The 18,336-nt window shown below is 36.8% G+C and overlaps 1 protein-coding gene across 10 annotated transcripts in view; it reads left to right on the top strand.

The window, feature by feature from the left end:
- The window catches only part of JAKMIP1 (janus kinase and microtubule interacting protein 1), a 245,641-nt gene that overhangs the window by 17,703 nt on the left and 209,602 nt on the right, over positions 1-18,336 (top strand). The window lies entirely within an intron of this gene.

Here is an 18,336-nt window from a genome sequence, read left to right as displayed (position 1 = left end):
CAGGTGTTACTATAAAAATAGCTTCTATCAGAAGTCAGTTTACCTAATTTACATTTTAAATTACTTGGAGTACAATATTTGCCTGAAATGTGACCCATGCCTTATAATTAGGGTTGTACATTCACAATTTTCATATTTAAGTTAGAAAATGTGGAGAGGAGCTGTAAGAGAGTGGTTTGTAAGGTCAGCAGTGACAGGGCAGTTGTAATTATGTCTGGAATTTCCCAGGCAGAAGAATGTGCAGATGTGCTGCGTTGAATTGCCATTGCCTGCCCTAGGTGGTTACTAAATGCATCAGATTTACTGTTTTCATGGGCGGTAACTTCTATTTCTTAGAAGTCTTGGCTTGCTCACTATGCTTCACATATGTATAGAGCTTTGGTCCAGATTTTTTTTTATGTTATTGGCAAATATGGAAATTCTTTCTAAGCAGGAAAACTAAAAATGTTCAGGTAAAATCCAGGTCACTGCTGCCTTGCATCGTATTTTATGCCCCTAGTTTTGAATGGTCCTTACTGTGAGAAAGACTTTCTCTAATGCTTTGTGCTGACTGTTTCATATCTGTGTCTTGCCCCTGCTGGTGATGCCACAACTAGAATTTCACTGAATTGGAGCACTTATGAACAGCATTTTATTAGTGCAAAACAAATTTTATTTATCTATTTAGTTATGAATCCCTCTCTCAAGATCATTAAATAACACCTGTATACATCTAATTTTTTTGCTAAGAAGACTGTTCACGGTGTTGCTCCATATTATTTTCTGATGTCAGATTATGTGATAGTTGTAAATATAGTGGGTCAATGGGCACGCATGGATTCTGGCCTTGTGGATTTGTTTTCCCCTCACCTAAAACCAAGCAGGATACTCTTTGTTAAAATTCCTAGATCACAGTGATTTTATTGAGCCAGAGAGAAAGAAAAGCAAAGCAGTGTTATAGCATGGACATAGTCCTATGGTTTATCTAAAAGCATGAGTGACAAAAAGAGCAGCAACTGAAATGTGTAATGGGCTTAGCATTGTCGGTGTTACCTTTGTAGCATGCTGTCATTGCTCTGTAGCTTCCAACACATTTTTGCAGAACTACCCTATAGAGTTTGCACCAATGCAGTGTGTTTCTCCATTGTCATCCTGAATTCCTTCTTCCCTCTGCTACCGTTCTTTTTTTTTTATGATGCTTTTCAAAAAAACAACCATCCTTTCTCTTCTGTATTACTTTTACATTTTGAATTTCCACGCCTCTGAGCCAGAAGTTAGGAGACGTGCTGTTATTTATGCATGCTCTGTTCTCAGCTGTCTCTGGGTTGGCACCTGTGCTGCTGTTGGAGGCAGGACACTGTGCTGGATGGGGCTGAACCCATCCAAACCAGCGTGGTGGTTCTTAGCAGCACAAGATTCTTTGGTCTTCGTGTAGTGCTTAGGAGGGGCTATCTACAAGTCTTGGGTATAGTACACACATTGATGGTTGATTTTAGTGGACTCATATGAATTTGTGGAGTCACAGGAATAAATGAGATAAATTAAGGTGCAATTATAAGGTGGAAAGGGAGACAACAGGCCATGCTATAAAAATAACAATAATAATAAACTTTAAAAAAAAAATTGAGCGGGGAAGGACCTATGTCTTGGAAAAGCACAAAGGAAAGGTGGTTTTAAAACTCTTCTATAACTCTTCATAACCAAACAATTTCTTCTTCCTCTGGAGTAATAAAACTTTGCTCATAACCTATGTTCAGTATCTCACAGGCTCAACTGCTGGCTTCCATTCTCTGCCCTATGCTTTCAGGTTACAGCTTCCCATTTGCTTCCTGTTCCTGGAGAAGGAAACCATCTCGTAGTAATGTCCTGATCAGGATCTTTTTTAGTTTATCTTTTCAGAAGGGTATCAAATAAAATGAGTTTAATTTTTTAAAGGTCTCTTCTGAGACACAACTTATCTTTTTCTGATCTGTTTTACTTAGCACTAGCATCTGCCAATTTCTGTCCTTATTATATCAGATCAAGTCATATCATTGCTTTTTCAAATATGTTTTCAGTTTTCTTTTATATTATTCTATAAAGGACTTGCAGGTATTGGAAAATCCAACAGTACGTGCAGGATATTTTTCAGTGCCCAAATAAATTAGATTGTTCCTCTCTCCTTAATGCCTCCTCTCTTTAAAAATCTCTGTAATGTTTCTAATAAAGGGTTCAAAGTCTGATAACAGTGGAAATTCTAGGAACTCTCTACCACTTCAGATTTAAAAATCCTTTTTCCAAATGCATCCATTTGCTGCAAATATAAAGGGATGAGGATACAGATGTTAGCAATGTTTTGGAACAGGGAGTAAATTAAATAGTCTTAATTTCTTTCTCCAAACAAAAATGACGAATAGAAAATGCTGCCTTTTAGGCAAGAACTCTATGTAAAATCAAAATAACATCAATGTCAGTCCTTGGGTCTGTTTGCAACAAACTGTAAAGTACAATTCATTGCATTTCTCATAATTTTTTACAGCTATGTCTAATTTTATACTTTCAGCTAGATTACTATGAGTGTTTACAAATAGCTGGAAAAAATGATCACATCTATTTGGCCATATGTTTTTAAATTTAAAAAAACTCTTGTGGACTCTAGGATATAAAATCTCTTTAGATGTTTAGTAGGCAGAAGTGAATGAAAAAACTGGAAGTGGGCTACTGATACAGTTTAGGTCTTAATTTCATAAGTTTTGGAAGTCAACACTGCAATTGAATGAGGTTTTCCAACTCCCCTGCCATACCCAGCTTCTTTTTATTCTGCCAATATCTCCTTTGTGCTGGCTCCAGCATTTTTTAGATTATGAGATGAATTGGCTCAGAGAGAGCGATAAATGTTAAAGATATGGAGAATGGAAAATGCCTCACTTTTAGCTTGAATTGGTTCTCTCTTTTGGCTTACCACAGCTGTGCTGGCTCAAGCTAGGGATAAAAGTATTTCTCCTTAAGGTTTACGTTGGCTTAAAGTGTCCATGAAACTATGGCCTTAATTTCAGCATGTAGCATGAGGAGTGTCAGTGTGCATCCTTCTGGGGATTGCCTCTGATAGTGCTAACCAGAAACTTCTCCCAGGATGATATTTTCTTCAGGTACATGCCTCAGCACTCATCTTTATATCCTTTTTTGTGCTGTTCCTAATGACAGCTATGTCCAAGAGCAACAGGGACACGAGTGACCTAATCACTGGTGCTCCACATCTGCCCTTGCGAAGTTTAATCATTTTCACTGCATCTGTGCTGAATTCTGTGACAAGTGTTTGCTTCTGTAAAGTCAAGATCAGTGGTAGGGTGCTGGGCCTGACTGTCTGTGTGCAGCAACAACACCGGGCCATCCTTACACAATGTGGAAGGAGGTTGTAGCCAGGTGGGGGTTGGTCTCTTCTTCCAGGCAGCTATCAGTAAGACAAGAGGGCATGGTCTTAAGCTATGCCAGGGGAGGTTTAGGTTAGATATTAGGAAGAAATTCTTTACAGAGAGGGTAATCAGGTATTGGAATGGACTGCCCAGGGAAGTGGTGGATTCTCCGTCCCTGGAGGTTTTTAAGGTGAGACTGGATGTGGCACTTAGTGCCATGGTCTAGTAACCATGGTGGTAGTGGATCAAGGGTTGGACTTGATGATCTCAAAGGTCCTTTCCAACCCGGCTGATTCTATGATTCTGTGATTCTATGACCCACCAGCAGGTGCTGGTCTAGTGAGAAGGTAGGGAAAGCATGCACAAAGACATTGAGTTATGCAGATCTAAAGGTGAAATTCTTGACATGTCTGCAGAGTAACTTCCACTTTGGAAGAGTCTGAGATTGTGTGTCCGTAGCTCAGGTGTTAAATTTTTCCAAGTTATAATAGAGACCTTATTGCTAAACCAGTCACTGTTCACCAGCCTTTAAATTAATCTGTGTTCCCAAAGGGGACTAAGTCAGTAGGTGCTTCTTACTGAAGTATGATGGCAAATTGGTTGCCTTAAGAAATGCAATTACTGGATTTTTGCTCATAAATACCGTAAGAGGAAGAGGTAGTAGAGTCCTTTTCTGTGTCTGTAGAAGTCTTTTGTTCAAATCAGAACTAACCCTCATAAAAAATATTACTGGATGCCAGTTTTCTATTGAAACTAGGTCACTTTGTATAAAATAATTAAAGATTTATTGGTCCTTAGGGAAGGACCTAGATCTCTAGACTAATGTTTGAGGCCCTCAGTGGAGAAAAATGAATCAGTGATTTGCTGGGCAAGCATTGCAATCATTATAATTGTGTGAAGGGCGGTTACAACATGGTCTTTCAATTGCATATACAGATAAAAAAATTGATACCTGCTTTGTTTTTTAAGAAAAGGCCATGGGGAATTGAACTACAAAAGAGGATTTAGAGCTGCATTAAGTGGAGATACCTGCCTTAGGAAATCTTAGTCACAGAAATACAGCTTATTGCCTGTTTTCTGCTGAGGATTGTATAGGGAGGAAAAAGTGAACTTTCCTATTTATTCTGCACGCAGAGGAATGACCAGAGGCTGCAAATTCTGGATGTTTTCTGGTGCTGCAATTACCAAAACCCTCTGCGGATCTACCCAGAAATCATTAATTTCAAATTATGCAAGACAATCACCATTATCACATGGTGCACCTTCCAGCAGTTCAGGGTGCTGCCACCTCAAATATTAACAATAACCTTGAAATTAGAAGCCATGTCTATTTTTCTTCCTTCTCAGTAGCAGCTCTGGACAGTGCTGGAAACCTATACTATTTATCTTTGAAATCTGCTTAAATGACAGTAAATTGAATGCTGGGAGTACTTATGACCTAAGATGTTTGTTCACTTTTGGCTGATCTGAATTCTCTGGGCAATTGGTGTTGTTCTGAAAAATTGAATTCGTTACCTGGTGCGCAACAAGCCATTAATCACACACTTGAGAGAGACACTGATTATTTATTTCATAGTTGCACAAGCCTGGGTGCTCGGAGGTATTCCACAAATCAAGCACCCCAACTATCAAAACTTTTTACTATTTATGCATTTGTGCAAAAAAAGACATTAATGTTCACTGGCTACAAGATACATACTTCTGTTTGTTATTAGTTAGTATTCTATCTTCTGTTGGTTAATAATTCTCTCGAGTCTCATGCTAATTAGTCCACATGTTCAGTCTTTCTCTTCTTTTGAGTTGGTGGGTTTCTTGAATCAGTGGTCCATGAGTCAGTGGGCCTCCAACTCCCCCTGTCAGAATTACCTTTTACCTAGTTGGAGCTGATTCAGCACTGTTGCTGAGTTGTCTTTATTAGTTTCTTCCTTATCTTCTGAGTTCTGCCAAATGTCCTTGTGGCCTGTAAGTTCTGCATTCTTTATGTCCACTATCAGTGGTACATCTTTCTTCCCAGGCTTTGTTAACCTCCCCCTAGGTCTGAGAGCATTGAAACATGTTGAGCCCTAAACCTTAACAATGAAATTCTACCGACAAGTAATTTGTCTTTCTAACACCTGGACATCGCTTACAGCTTTCTGGTTGGCTGCTCCCTGTTTCATGGATTAAATCTCCTTTCTTGTTGTTCAGGTTTGAAACTATACAAAATGTATGAAGTATACAAAGATCAAACATCAAAGAACATGCTTTCTTAAGAAAATCTTTACATATTCAACATTTTGCAACATTGGAATAGCAGAGCCACAATTAAAACAAAACATCATGAGTCATATCAAGGAATGGTAAGTTTAATGGCAGATTCTTTATCAAGTACTCCTCATTCATTCATTAATTTATTTGAAGTGTTTCACGTTAACCATATTTAAAAAGGCAGTCTGCTAAGTGACAGCAGTTGTTGGTGGTTCTCAACTGCAGCAGAACCCCAGCAAGTAAAACAAAGCAGTGTAACACTGACTATTAAAAAGAGAGGACTTGATGCTATCACAGGTTGTAAAGTTTTCTTAATGCTCTGAACAGTGAACCAATTAATGGGTTTTTTTGGTACCTATGTACATCAGTATCAAATATTTTCTCTGTGTGCATGAAATAATTTATTTTAGGATTGTTTTGGAAGGCTTTATTTTCCCCTCTAGTTGGGAACATCTCACTTTTTTACCCACAAAGCTCGTTATCCCTGTTGAGTAAATAATTTCAATTAGCTTTCTGAAATGCAGAAAAACAGTAAATGAAATGCCTTCCAGCTGACAGTAAAATACATTCTCTGAGCATATAAATGTAGCATTTTCTGGTATTCTAACACTCCTTTCCTTTGCAGACCTATACTCTCTTCAGTTTTATCCTGCTGTAATAATTCTCTCATTGCCTTTCTTTTCTGCAAATATTATAAACTCACTGGAATGATGGGGAAGGTGGATAAGGTGATTGAATTTTCATTTTCAGTTGTGTCTGTGTAATACAGGTCACCTCTTCCAGGAGGGTTTGTGTACTGAAATAACATTAGTTTTTTATTTTTTAATTTCTATTATTTAAAGTGAAATTATTTCATTACCACTGTTTGGAAATTCTGATTGTCCTCTAAACTGTGGTGCAGTTGATCCAACAGAAGGAGGGGATGACATCCAGGGGGACCTCATGAGGTTCAGCAAGTCCATGTGCAAGGTGATGCACCTGGGGTGGGGCAATCCCAGTTGTTAGTACAGACAGTGAGAAGAACTCATTGAGAGCCACCCTGCAGAGAGGACCTGGGGAATCTGGTGTGTGAGAAGCTGGACATGAGCCAACAGTGTGAACTTGCAACCGAGAACCAAGTGTATCCTGGGCTGCGTCAAGAGGAGTGTCAAGGGAGGGGATTCTGCCCCTCTGCTGTGTTCTCGTGAGAGCCCACCTGGAGTACTGCATCCAGGTCTGGGGTCCTCAGCACGAGAAAGATGTGGACCTGTTGGACTGGGTCCAGAGGGGGCCATGAAGATGTTCAGAGGGCAGGAGCTCCTCTCCTATGCCGATAAATTTGGGCCTGTTCAGCCTGGAAAAGATAAGGCTCCACAGAGACCGCTATAGAAACCTTCCAGTACCTTAAAGGGGGCTTATAAAAAAGAGAGAGAGGGACTTTTTACAAGGCCAGATAGTGATAGGACAAGGGGGAATGGTTTTAAGCTAAAAGGAGATTTAAATTAGATGTTAAGAAGAAATTCTTTACTGTGACAGTGGTGAGACACTGGCACAGGTTGCCCAGAGAAATTGTGGATGCCCCATTCCTGGAAGCGTTCAAGACCACATTGGATGGGGCCCTGGGCAACCTGATCCCTGTCCATGGCTGGATGGTTGAAACTAGATGAACTAAGTCCCTTCCAAGCCAAGCCATTCCGTGATTCTATGATTCTATGATTTTAATCTTTTTCTAATGTAGGCAGATTAAGAAGAAATATCAATTGTGTATGGAACTGTAGATGGTTTATAGTCACCAGGTATGCTGAAGATGGTGCTGACATTAAACTTTAGAGAGAGAAACAGTATAAACAGACTCCTAAATAACTGTTCTTATTGAATAAGAATTGTTACTTCTTAACTTAAATTTTTAAAATATTTATATTTTTACAATGTCATGACAATGTTGCAACATTACATAGTTTTTCCATCTTACTGTGACATAACATAAAATTTAATTGTATTATTTAATGACTGTTAGAATAGTTCTCCTTTCTCCTCCTTAATATGTCTTTCTGTAGGCAGATAGTGTGCAGAGCAGTGGAAAGTAGAAGCAATGCTCTGATGCAGTTCTCTCTTAGTCTGGTGCAGGCAACCAAGTATCTCTGGAGTCCATTGGAAAGCAAGGCAGGACTTGCAAGTTAGTGCATGTAGCTGGGAATGCCATACAGTCAGGACATCCCTACTAAACTAGCACATCTATTTATGCAAGGCTTTCCTGATACTTTGTGTTGTCAGGAAGGCAGAAACTGTTCTGTTTATGTCAATGTACCAAGCAAAGCAGACTTTCTGCAGAATGATAAATGACAGGTTTTTAATATTTACTGACACAGCTGCATTAATGCTGTTACTGAAGGAATGAAAATAATTATTTTTAATTTTTTAAAATGAAATCACATTATCAAGTAGCAGGACTTCATTTAAACAGGAAAGATTATATCATGTTACTTCTTATACTACTTATTCATTCATTTGGCACATTGTTATTTTGATTTTAAACATTTGCCAAAGGGTAAGTTCTTGGTTGTTAGTCACAAGTATAAACACATCTTTGTCCCATACTGGTACATTTTACTGTCAATCTACACAGGAGAGAGGATCTTCTGATCTGATGACATTCTGACAGAGTAGTAAGGTCTCAGGCTTTACAAACAGATACATAGATTAGCATTTTTAAAACCTGCTGAAGAGCTCTGTCCTCTGGTACATAGATGAATACTATACATTGGTGAACATTGATGAATACTATAATTTACAAGGAAGAAACAAATGAGGATGTTTTTTGTTCTGTACTTTACTTGAGTTTGAAGGACAGTTTGTGCAAGTATACAAATTTTGTGGCAATGAAACATTTTAGCTAAGCAGTGTAACCCTTCTATTTCAAAACACAAAAATTTCATAGTGATTTTAGAAGTTGGTTTTATAAGGCAAATAAAATATTTTCTTCATTTTTTTCATGATAATAAATAGATATACATTTGGATTTGTTAAGCCATTTTAAATTGAAAGAGGGTAGATTCAGACTAGATATAATTAATTATTTTTTTTACAATGAGGGTGGTGAAACACTGGAACTGGGTGCCAAGAGAGGCAGTAGATGCCCCATCCCTGGAAACATCCAAAGCTGAATTGGATGGGGCTTCGAGCCACTTGGTCTAGTTGAAGATGGCCCTGCTCATTGCTGGAGGATTGGACTAAATTATGTTTAAAGGTCCCTTCCAACCCAAACTGTTTTCTGTGATGCACAATGTTAGTCCCTCGTGTATACTCCATTCCGTACCCAACAGCAGCTAGTAAAAACCAAAATGAAAGAAGGAAAACAGTATTTTGTTTATCTGACTGCATTATCTCCTCCTAATATTTTTAAGTTTCCTAATTATCTGCCCAATATCTTTACACCTGTTACATCTTTTCACATCTCTTCAGTTTGTGAAGAAATAAACTGCCTCCCGAGATAAAACTTGAGTCAGATATTCCATTTAATTCTTAAATGGACTGTGTTGTAGATGCCCTTGCATAATGCCCTCGGGTCCAGTAGTAGCTGCTCGTTTCTCTGGAGTTGTGTAACAGGAAAGTTTGTCCCAGATAGCAAATGATTCCAGGCATATTTACTTCTACCAGGGTTGGACTGGATTTGTTTTCTTCAAAACACTATTTTTTTAAAAATAATTTTGATATTCTTGAAAAGCATAGTGCAGCTTTACAGCGTGGTTCTGGTGTGCCTCAGACTGAGTCAAAAAGTTGTAATCCAGCATGGTTCAGTGTTCATGTCAGTCACTGAGTGCTCTGAGATGCAGCAGGGTTTCAGTTTCAGTTCATGGTGCTCACCAAGAATGAAACACGGGCTGTTCCATAAATGAATGAAATGCAATTTGCTCTTCTGCCAGAAAGTGTTCCTTTCTTGTTTTAAAGATAATTCAAGGAAAAGCACCATTTCCAAATATTTTTTCCTCCAAATATATGTTTATCCTAATAGTTCAGATAACTTCACAGTCTGACCATCTGACTGTAATCACAGTGTTTTGCTGACAGATTTCTAAGCTTCTGAGTCACCTTACAGATGAACAACCAGATCTAAAATTTATATTTTCTAGAAATGCGGAAGGGTTAGTCTTTCTTAAATAGTGCTTCAGATGAAATGAAGTTTGACTATGATTAAAAACAGCAAAATCCATCTGCTCTGAATTTCCTCTGCAAATTTTTAGAGTTCTACAATTACACTTATTTTGTTCTTTACAGGGCAACAAACTATGGTAGAAGTCAATAGCAAAGTTCTTAATGTTCTTGATGGAGCCAGGAAGTTAATAAAATTATTCGAGTCATGATCTGTATACTGTCCAAAGGCAGCAGCATAACCAGAATAGAAAATAGTGTCTTCAATAGTCTCTTCCTCCTATCTGGATTATGTGTATCTGTAAGAAAATTTCAAATTAAAAAGAGAAGCATTGTGAATCAAGTGTTTGGTTTCTAAATATCATTTACTGTAGGAATTCAGTTACTTATTGTAATTACCAATACGATTTTCTGTGGTAAAGGACTGTTTTTTACTTCCCAATAGGAATTATTTTTCTTGTTAAAAGATGCATTTGATAAGAAGAAAATCACTTTACATAAATACTGTATTGTAATTCTGCTTTTATAACCTATTACCATTTAAGTGTTTCATTTTTTACAGTCAGGGAGTACTTACTTTTTTACTTCTCCTGCACTTTAAAAGCATTAGCATGGATTATGTTCTACTGGAATACTAATGAAGGCTTTTTTGGGGAGGAGGGTTGTGGGGTGTGGCAGTAGTCCATTCTGCATCTCAACTGCATACTGCTGTTCAAGAATGATTTGCTATAAAAGTGTGTGGTGTTTTTGTAGTACTAAGGTATTGGCAGGATTTTACACTTGTCATCTCAGTTGATTTTTGAGAGGGTTAGGAAAGATTGGAGGGACATGATGTTGGTAATGCCGAGGTCGCCAAAGTGCATCTTTTATCCTGACACACTGGCAATACCAGACTAGAGAACTGCTCATGACTCACCTTCTCTGAGAGGATTGCTCTTTCCACTACATGTAATAGTCTTAATTTTTTTGGACAGAGGGTGTCTGATGATAACCCAGGGTACTTCTCAGGATTTCATCAGATTAATTCACAGTTACAGGAAGCTCAAAGAGCCTTCCCGGTTGTCCTGTCATACGTGAACTGTTCGACTACGCGGGCAAATTGAAAGAAAACTTGGCAAGAGCAAAGATGGAACAACACCACTGACAATAATTAACTCTGCCATAAATAATCATCAATAATGTAAAAGTTCTGACCAACTGTATGATTTAATTTCTGTTGTAAGGAAAGCCCACTGATCTACAAACCTTTGGAAACTTTCATTTTTTCTTTAGGTGCTCTTGTTTTTTTTTAACCTCCGTTAGCTTATAATTTAAGTGTGTAGTAGCAGGACAGGTTTGTAGCCCTTCAGGGTTTTTTTCAGAGATGAGAATTCTCTCCAGATCTTCACAGATTTTAAAGAAGATTTAGAAAAGCCTTCGTACTCATTAACATTTAGATATATTTTCTGGAGTTTTCTCAGCAAGACCTAATATAATGAGAAATAGTATCTTTATAAGTTCGGAAAAGAACAAATAAGAAGATGGTCAAGCAGAATAAAGTTACCAGAAGTAACTAGAAACCCAGTAACTTATTTAGGGAGACAGGATTTTGTTATTTATCTATCATTACCAACATAGGTGATTTACATGTAGAAAACAATAATAAAATAAATTCTCATTAACAGTAGCCTTAACTCTATGTGTAGCCTTAACTCTATGTATAGCCTTAACTCTATGTATAGATGGTTACAGGAAAATAGGAATAAAACTAACAGGTAATGAGAAGGAAGTTAATTAAATTATAATTTGACAAAGTATTCTAATATATTTGATAGAATCCCCTTTCGTATCTTGCATTAAGCCAAAATGGGTAATGTTGCAAACACAAGTGTATTAAATGCCATCAGGATCAGTAATGCAAAAACTCAATTGAAAATTCGCTTTTTGTGCAAAGTGGAGCTTCTGAGGAATTGTGATACAAATGCATGTAAGACACTACAGGAGATGGTCTGAAAATTGTTGCTTGATTTTTATGGCGCTACTATAAAATAAAGAGAACTCAGCATGTCAGGGGGCAGCCTGCCAGTGGAAAAGCAGTCTGAAAATTGTCTCGTTAACCAAATTCATCAGCACCTGTTCTGGCACTTTTTGAGCAATTTTGAAAGCAAAGAATTAGACTGATTGGTTGGTTATTGTGGTTTCTTTGCCTCCAGGCTACCCATCTTTCCAGTTAGGAAAATCCTTATGTTCACCACAGCTGTCTGTCTTCCCGCCCCCCCCAGCAAATCAACAAAAAATGCCCCCCCCTACACCCCTTTGTTTGTTTCTAACAGGAGTCCTGTTAGAAATTCAAGACCACCAGGTACATCTTGAATTGCAGAAATGCTGGTTGCTCAGTTGGTGAGATCTTTGGCAATAAATAATCAATAAATAATTTCTCAAGGTGTGGGGTGAATCTCCTCGAGAGTTTTGCCAGTTTAAAACACTGATGCATTGTTTTTTGTTATTTCTGTAGAAGAAGTCCGTTCTATATAATGTTTTCTACATCGAGGGAATTTTTTTATTTTTATGTGTGCACACAGAAATGCTTATTTTTTTTACAGAGAGAATAGTTGGTGTTTTGGTGAGTTTTTTTGCTTCTGTTCTCTCTTTTCAGGGCTGGCAGCTGGTTAGGGAGAGCAGGAGGTAAAAATGTGTCATGTGTATAATGGGATATAGATCAAATAGATTATTTGAGGAAAAATGTTTCAGGTTTTGTTACTGGCCTCTAATGAAAAGAAATATTATAATGTATTCTTAAATGCTACAACTTTAAAATTCGTATAGGTACTTAATATTTGGGGTTGGAATAGACATATGTGTTCCAGTGTAATTCACAGATTTATGGGCTTTTGATGTGAAAGGATAAGATTATGATTTATATCTGCACTGTATGAAGGGCAAGTGATCAAAGTATCAGCTATGTTGTTCTCTAGAGTACTTGTGACCTGATTATCCTTCAGTCATGCAATTCCAGTGCTCTAAATTGAACATCCTACATGAGGAAAACACCTGCACAGGAACTGCAGATAGCAATTTGAACTCTTGAAAATGGGGCAGTGTGTGTATTCCTCTTGTTTAGGGGATGATTTATCTGACTAAAACTCCTTTGAAGATGGAAGATTTTGATGCCTTGCCTTGCTACTTAGCAATGTTACGACTATTTTGTATCCTATCTATAGCCTTGTAGGGAATATTGCAGGCTCCTCACTCTTTCTGCAGCCAGCTGAATTGTTTGCAACTAAAGCACAGAGATCAGCCATACATTTAAATTTTGCTGGATGAAAGCTTAATATACTGCTGCAGATCTGTATGAAGCCAATAACTTAAATATACTGTGGGGTATGTATACTGGTGCATTAAGTTTCCTGGATACCACCAGTAGCTGCAAATACTATCTGTGAGTTTGTTGGCTCTCACAGGATTACCTAGGGGGACCTTCTCCTTTCTCTCCTTTCTAAAAGGTAGATACCTTCGCTCCCTTACCTTCTCTCTCTTTTGTACTTTCCTCCTTGTTTTTAGCTGTTTCACCAGCCCCATATTTTCTTCCAAGCACCACTGCACATTCAGGAGTGCTTTACATAGTGAAAGGTACAAGTCCTGTAAATCAATGTATCCAAAACTTGAAAGGCAACTTAGTGGAGACGCTGCATTTCTATTGTGCTTTCTGGTCTATTTAATGTTAATGCAAGTTATGCATGAATAACAACAGATTGGGATTTTATTTAAAAAAAGTGCAATACTGCAAGCAAAAGTATTACCAAGGATGCTATTGAAGATGCAGCTAGACTGTTTGATGAAGGAATAATATGATCTAATGATATGCCAGCAGGTGTGGAGTTGAAAATACATGTACTTTGTTTTTTCATTGGTAGCCTATAATCCTGCTCTGTAAAGAAAATGAAATCTTTATAATTAATTGTTAAAAATTAGAGAGGATGGAATGAGATGTGCTCTGAGTTTAGGATTGTTTTTCTATGAAAATGGTTCGAGAGCTAAAAGTATTGTGTATTTTTGAGAGGGAGTTATACTACTTCATCCCAATATATGCCTTAGAATTTTCCTTTGGTCCCAAAGATAGAATGTATAGTCATTGGGTGAGTTTATTCATAGTGTTAAAAAACAGTTAGAAATAAAGTATGTTGATACCTTTAGACAAAGAAACCTCAACATACCAATGTCTGAGAAAGATTCTAAGTAGGTTTACACTCTTACATAGTGTTTGCTGTAAAGTCTAATGGGATATTAAGAGAAGAAAGTTGAGGCAACTAAGAAATTCATACCTTACCTCAAGCAAAAGTAAGGCTTTTATAACAAGATTAGTAACAGTTGTCAATGATGAGATTTAAGGGGATTGTCCCAGTTTGTTCTTTCACAGACTGTTTGTGTAATCTCAGGTAGGTTTTAAATTCTTTTTTTCCTCAGTTCTCAACTCAGATGATTCCTTATAGAAAATATAACCAATTTCTTCTTCTTCTTCTTCTTTTGTTTGTTTGTTTGGTTGGTTTTTGTTGTTTAGTTTTGTTTGTTTTCGTTTGTTCAACCTTTCATGTTATATACACATACATACCTATATATTTAAAAAACCCAAACACTAAACTTCTCTTCAGAGCTTTTCTTTCTTAATTTCTCTTCTAGGGAAGCTTCAAGCTGTTAGGGCTCGGGATTTCAATAGAAATAGAGAGACAGAAGCTATGAGACAGTAATTTTCTTCAGGATTCCTTTTATTTCATTTTAAGGGAAAAAATCCCAACCAAGTTACTGTTAGCCAAACTTCCTAAATGCTTAAGTTTATTCCTTCCGGTTGTGAAGTCTATGTACACACACAATTGCATGTTGAGGTGTTAGATATATGAAGCCATTTTCAGTAGAAAGTGCTGCTAGACTTCCTTCTGGCCTTGCTTTGCTGGACCTTTTCCCTTTTTATAGTGTGGTTACATGGACTGAGGGAGCTACAGCCTGGTTGATATGGGCTGATCTGTGCTGCTGTTCTGGTACTTCCCTTGTTGGATAAAAGACATAAGTATTCTTGTGTAGATGATAATAATTACAAGAGCCTGAACTACCCCTCTTAAATCTAGACTTCTGTGTTTCCTTTCTGATAATGGAGAATTGGCTATTATACAAAGTAAATACGTATAAAGTAGGACATGTAGACCTATAGAATTATAGAATAGAATTGTCAAGGTTGGAAAAAACCTTTGAAATCAAGTGCAACGATTTCTGCTAATAGTTATTGCTTTAAAGGAGTTGTATGGTATAATTTTACACTTGGAATTTAGCTATTCAGTAGACAATGGAGGTCTGTAGAACTTTGAATATCTTTCATGGAGCATTGCTGATATGCATAGAGCTTTGCTGAAATAATGGAATGTATGTGTCATTCATATATAATTTCCACATCTAGTTTGTTGTTTCCTCTTTAAAACAAACATTTATAGATTTTTTTTCAACCTGTGTCACTGTAATATTAGTATCAAGAATATCAATAGTAATATCATATGTAATATGAATATCAGCTATGTGGTGCTGTAATAGTGTTGTGTGTGCTGTGTCTTGTGGGTATGTGATGAATATTCGTTTCATGTACTTGCTACTGCAACCAAATGAAAGAATAAAAATCTTCACCAATCAGTAGTTCTTCCAGACTGAAGTGTGTTGGTTGCCAGTGGAAATGGGGAAGAAAGTGTAGATTTCAGTGATTTGTAAAGCAGAATTACTAGTGATAGATTAACAAGTATAAGTAAACACATTTTTTATCAGTGTCCTTTTGAGGATTCATGCTTGCTGTAAGGTAGCATAAAAATGATCTATTTGGATTTTTGGATGAAAGGTGATGCAATTGATGGTAATTTTGCTGATTATAATTATTGAGGTATTTGGATTCTTACTCATCCAACTGTTTTCATTTTTTCCCCATCTGCTCTGAGTTTTAAACTTTTCTGAATTTTTCAAAAAATTGAACAGCCATGATAAATGTCATGGAGTAAGAAAAATCATGCCATGCCTTAGCTAAGAATTTTCTTAAGACTTCACTAAAAAGTAGTTCCAGCGATGTTGAGGAAAAGCCCTCAAGGTATGAGTCAAAAAAACAAAGTGTATCAAACAGGACTTGTTATTCTTACAGCTTTAAGAAACCTGCTGTATAAATTGCTGTCAGATTGCTTTTTCTTTTCTCTTTCGTGTTTTTTTTCTGTGCATTTCAACATGACAACTTGACATGATAATATAGAGTAAAGATCGTAACCAGTCTTTAGGTAGTCATTTCATCCCTCCTTTTCCCAGAGGGTGCTTTAATGTCCATTATTAGTTTAAGCTAAAGATAGGCTCGTTCTCTATTCTTATCCAATGAAAAAACTGTATAAAGAGTTTGCAAAGAAACAGAAAGAAACTAACAGCATAGCCTTTTTAAGCAATACTCACTTCTAAAAGGAAATCATTAAAACTTGATAGAACTCGTATTTGGATGAGGTGTTCTAAAATAAGACTCATAATATGGTCCTGTGCTAATCTCTCTGTCATTCAATAACTTTTTAATCTAATTAATCAGATTTATGGAAAATAAGACAGAAATTAAGGTTATGTTGTTGGGGTTTTGTTTTGTTTTGTTTTTTCTTTAGTAAGACACTGAATGTTTGCAGCTGAAACACTGGATTACTGGAAGCCTGCTCTTATAGGACTGGCTGCAATGCACAGACCCTTAGTCTAATATTTGATCTCAAATAATAACCAGAACCATGTTTCAGAGAAAGAATAAGAAACCTGAAGTACAGTTCTCATTGTAATCCTGAGCTGACCCATTTTTATATGTTTTTGTAACAGTTAAAGAGAAGTTATACTTCATTTTATCTAACACAACATCTAGGGTCCTGAGTATGAGTAAGCTGAGTCTGGAGTAAGAGTAAAGGCAGGACAAGAACCTGATATATTCCCACTTACTCTTCCATCCTCCAGCTGTTGCAGCTTAGTGATTTTCTGTGCTGCATGTGATTTCTTTGTATTTAGCAACTGACTGGATTGTTTTTCCTCAGAAATTCGTCCATTCTCTCTCTTGACCTATATACATTTCTAGAGCAGCAGATCCTTTCAATTTTCATTGCTTTGCTGCCTGTTCCTTGAAAAACCACCTTCCTTGTTTTTTTTTCCCCCCAAGTCTGCACCCTACTATATTTTTATTTTAGAAGAGAATGGCCAGTTGATTCTTAACAATCTTATATGAATATCCTCCTCCAAACTGCTTCGCTTCTAAACTGAAGAGCTCTACACAAATTTTTCCTTCCATGGGAGCTCTTCCATACTTTTTGTCTCATTTTCCCTCATTTCTTTTGTTCTTATGTTTATCCCAAGACATCTGCTGTTGGATTTGTACCCAGTTAGTGCCAGAAAAAGCATGCTAAACTATATGATCTCGGTCTGAACCAGTTTAGTTACGCTTAAGTTCTTCATCAGCAAGTGCTGTTGTTTACTATTGCATATTGCATAAACAATACAGATGATGAATCTGTGAGTAATTTAGAAAAATACATTCAGAAGAAAAATAAGTCTCGTCCTCCCACCTACAGTAAAGTATACCAAGATTTAAATCTAACAAGAGTACTAAATGCTCATGTTTGGACCAGCAGTTTGATCAGAATGGTACGCAGATATAAGAACAGATTTTGCTCCATTTTTTTTTTTCAGATATAATATCCTGACTTGAATTCATTTGACTCATCTGTTATGATGGAGAAGTTCTAGGAGGGTCTTACTGTGATGACCCTCTGTGAATGTTGGTAATTTCTTTCTAACCTTTATGTTTACCCGCAAATGAAAGTAATGCAGTAAGATTTCTGGCAGGTTATGTACAGACAACAAAGATTTACATGCTGGTTATATCTGAAAAAACTATGGAAGACTACCTTTGTATTCTAGTTTTTATTCCTGTTGCATACCTTTTCAGCTTATGACTTTGCAGTGAAGATGTAATGTTTTGTGTCGCCAGGGCTGGTAGATGGAAGGGAATCGCTTAAACTCTGTGTACTTTGTGTCCTGAAACACTTCAAAACCTTCTTTTTTTGTTACTTGGTGTGTTGTTTTTTTGGGGGGGTTTGTTTTTTGATAGGTGTTGAAGGTCTATAATGCCTTGTTTTTCATTTATTAATATTACTGTGGAAGTTGTGAGATAATTTCTTTAAGTTCACAGCTCTTAGGCTTTAATGTGTGACCTCTGATTTTTAAGATATCTTAATGGACATTTCTCTCTTCCAATTAATTTTCATCTTATAGTTTGAAAACTGTAATTTAACTTACAGCTTCAGGTGAGAAAGCTACCTAAAGTGAGATTATAGCTATGAAAACAACAGTGCTGTGCACCATTCATTAAAATCCATTGCGTATTTAAAAAAACAATTCTATATAATCTAAATATTTAGTATGAAAATTCAGCTGCGTGATTTGACTGTCATACTTACTGTTTTGACAGCACTATTCTCTATATGCTTGTGATTTGTTGACAACTGAATAACAGCATGCATATGATAGATCTTACTTCTTTGAGGCATTTCTAATCATTACCTATGTTTCAAATGATATG

The sequence above is a fragment of the Manacus candei genome, unplaced genomic scaffold, assembly GCF_025592945.1.
Source record: "Manacus candei isolate 608988 ecotype Guabito, Panama unplaced genomic scaffold, ASM2559294v1 h1tg000048l, whole genome shotgun sequence".
In the NCBI taxonomy this organism is placed as follows: Eukaryota; Metazoa; Chordata; class Aves; order Passeriformes; family Pipridae; genus Manacus; species Manacus candei.
The sequence above is the reverse complement of the archived record's forward strand: the minus strand, read 5'-3'. Positions and strand labels throughout refer to the sequence as shown.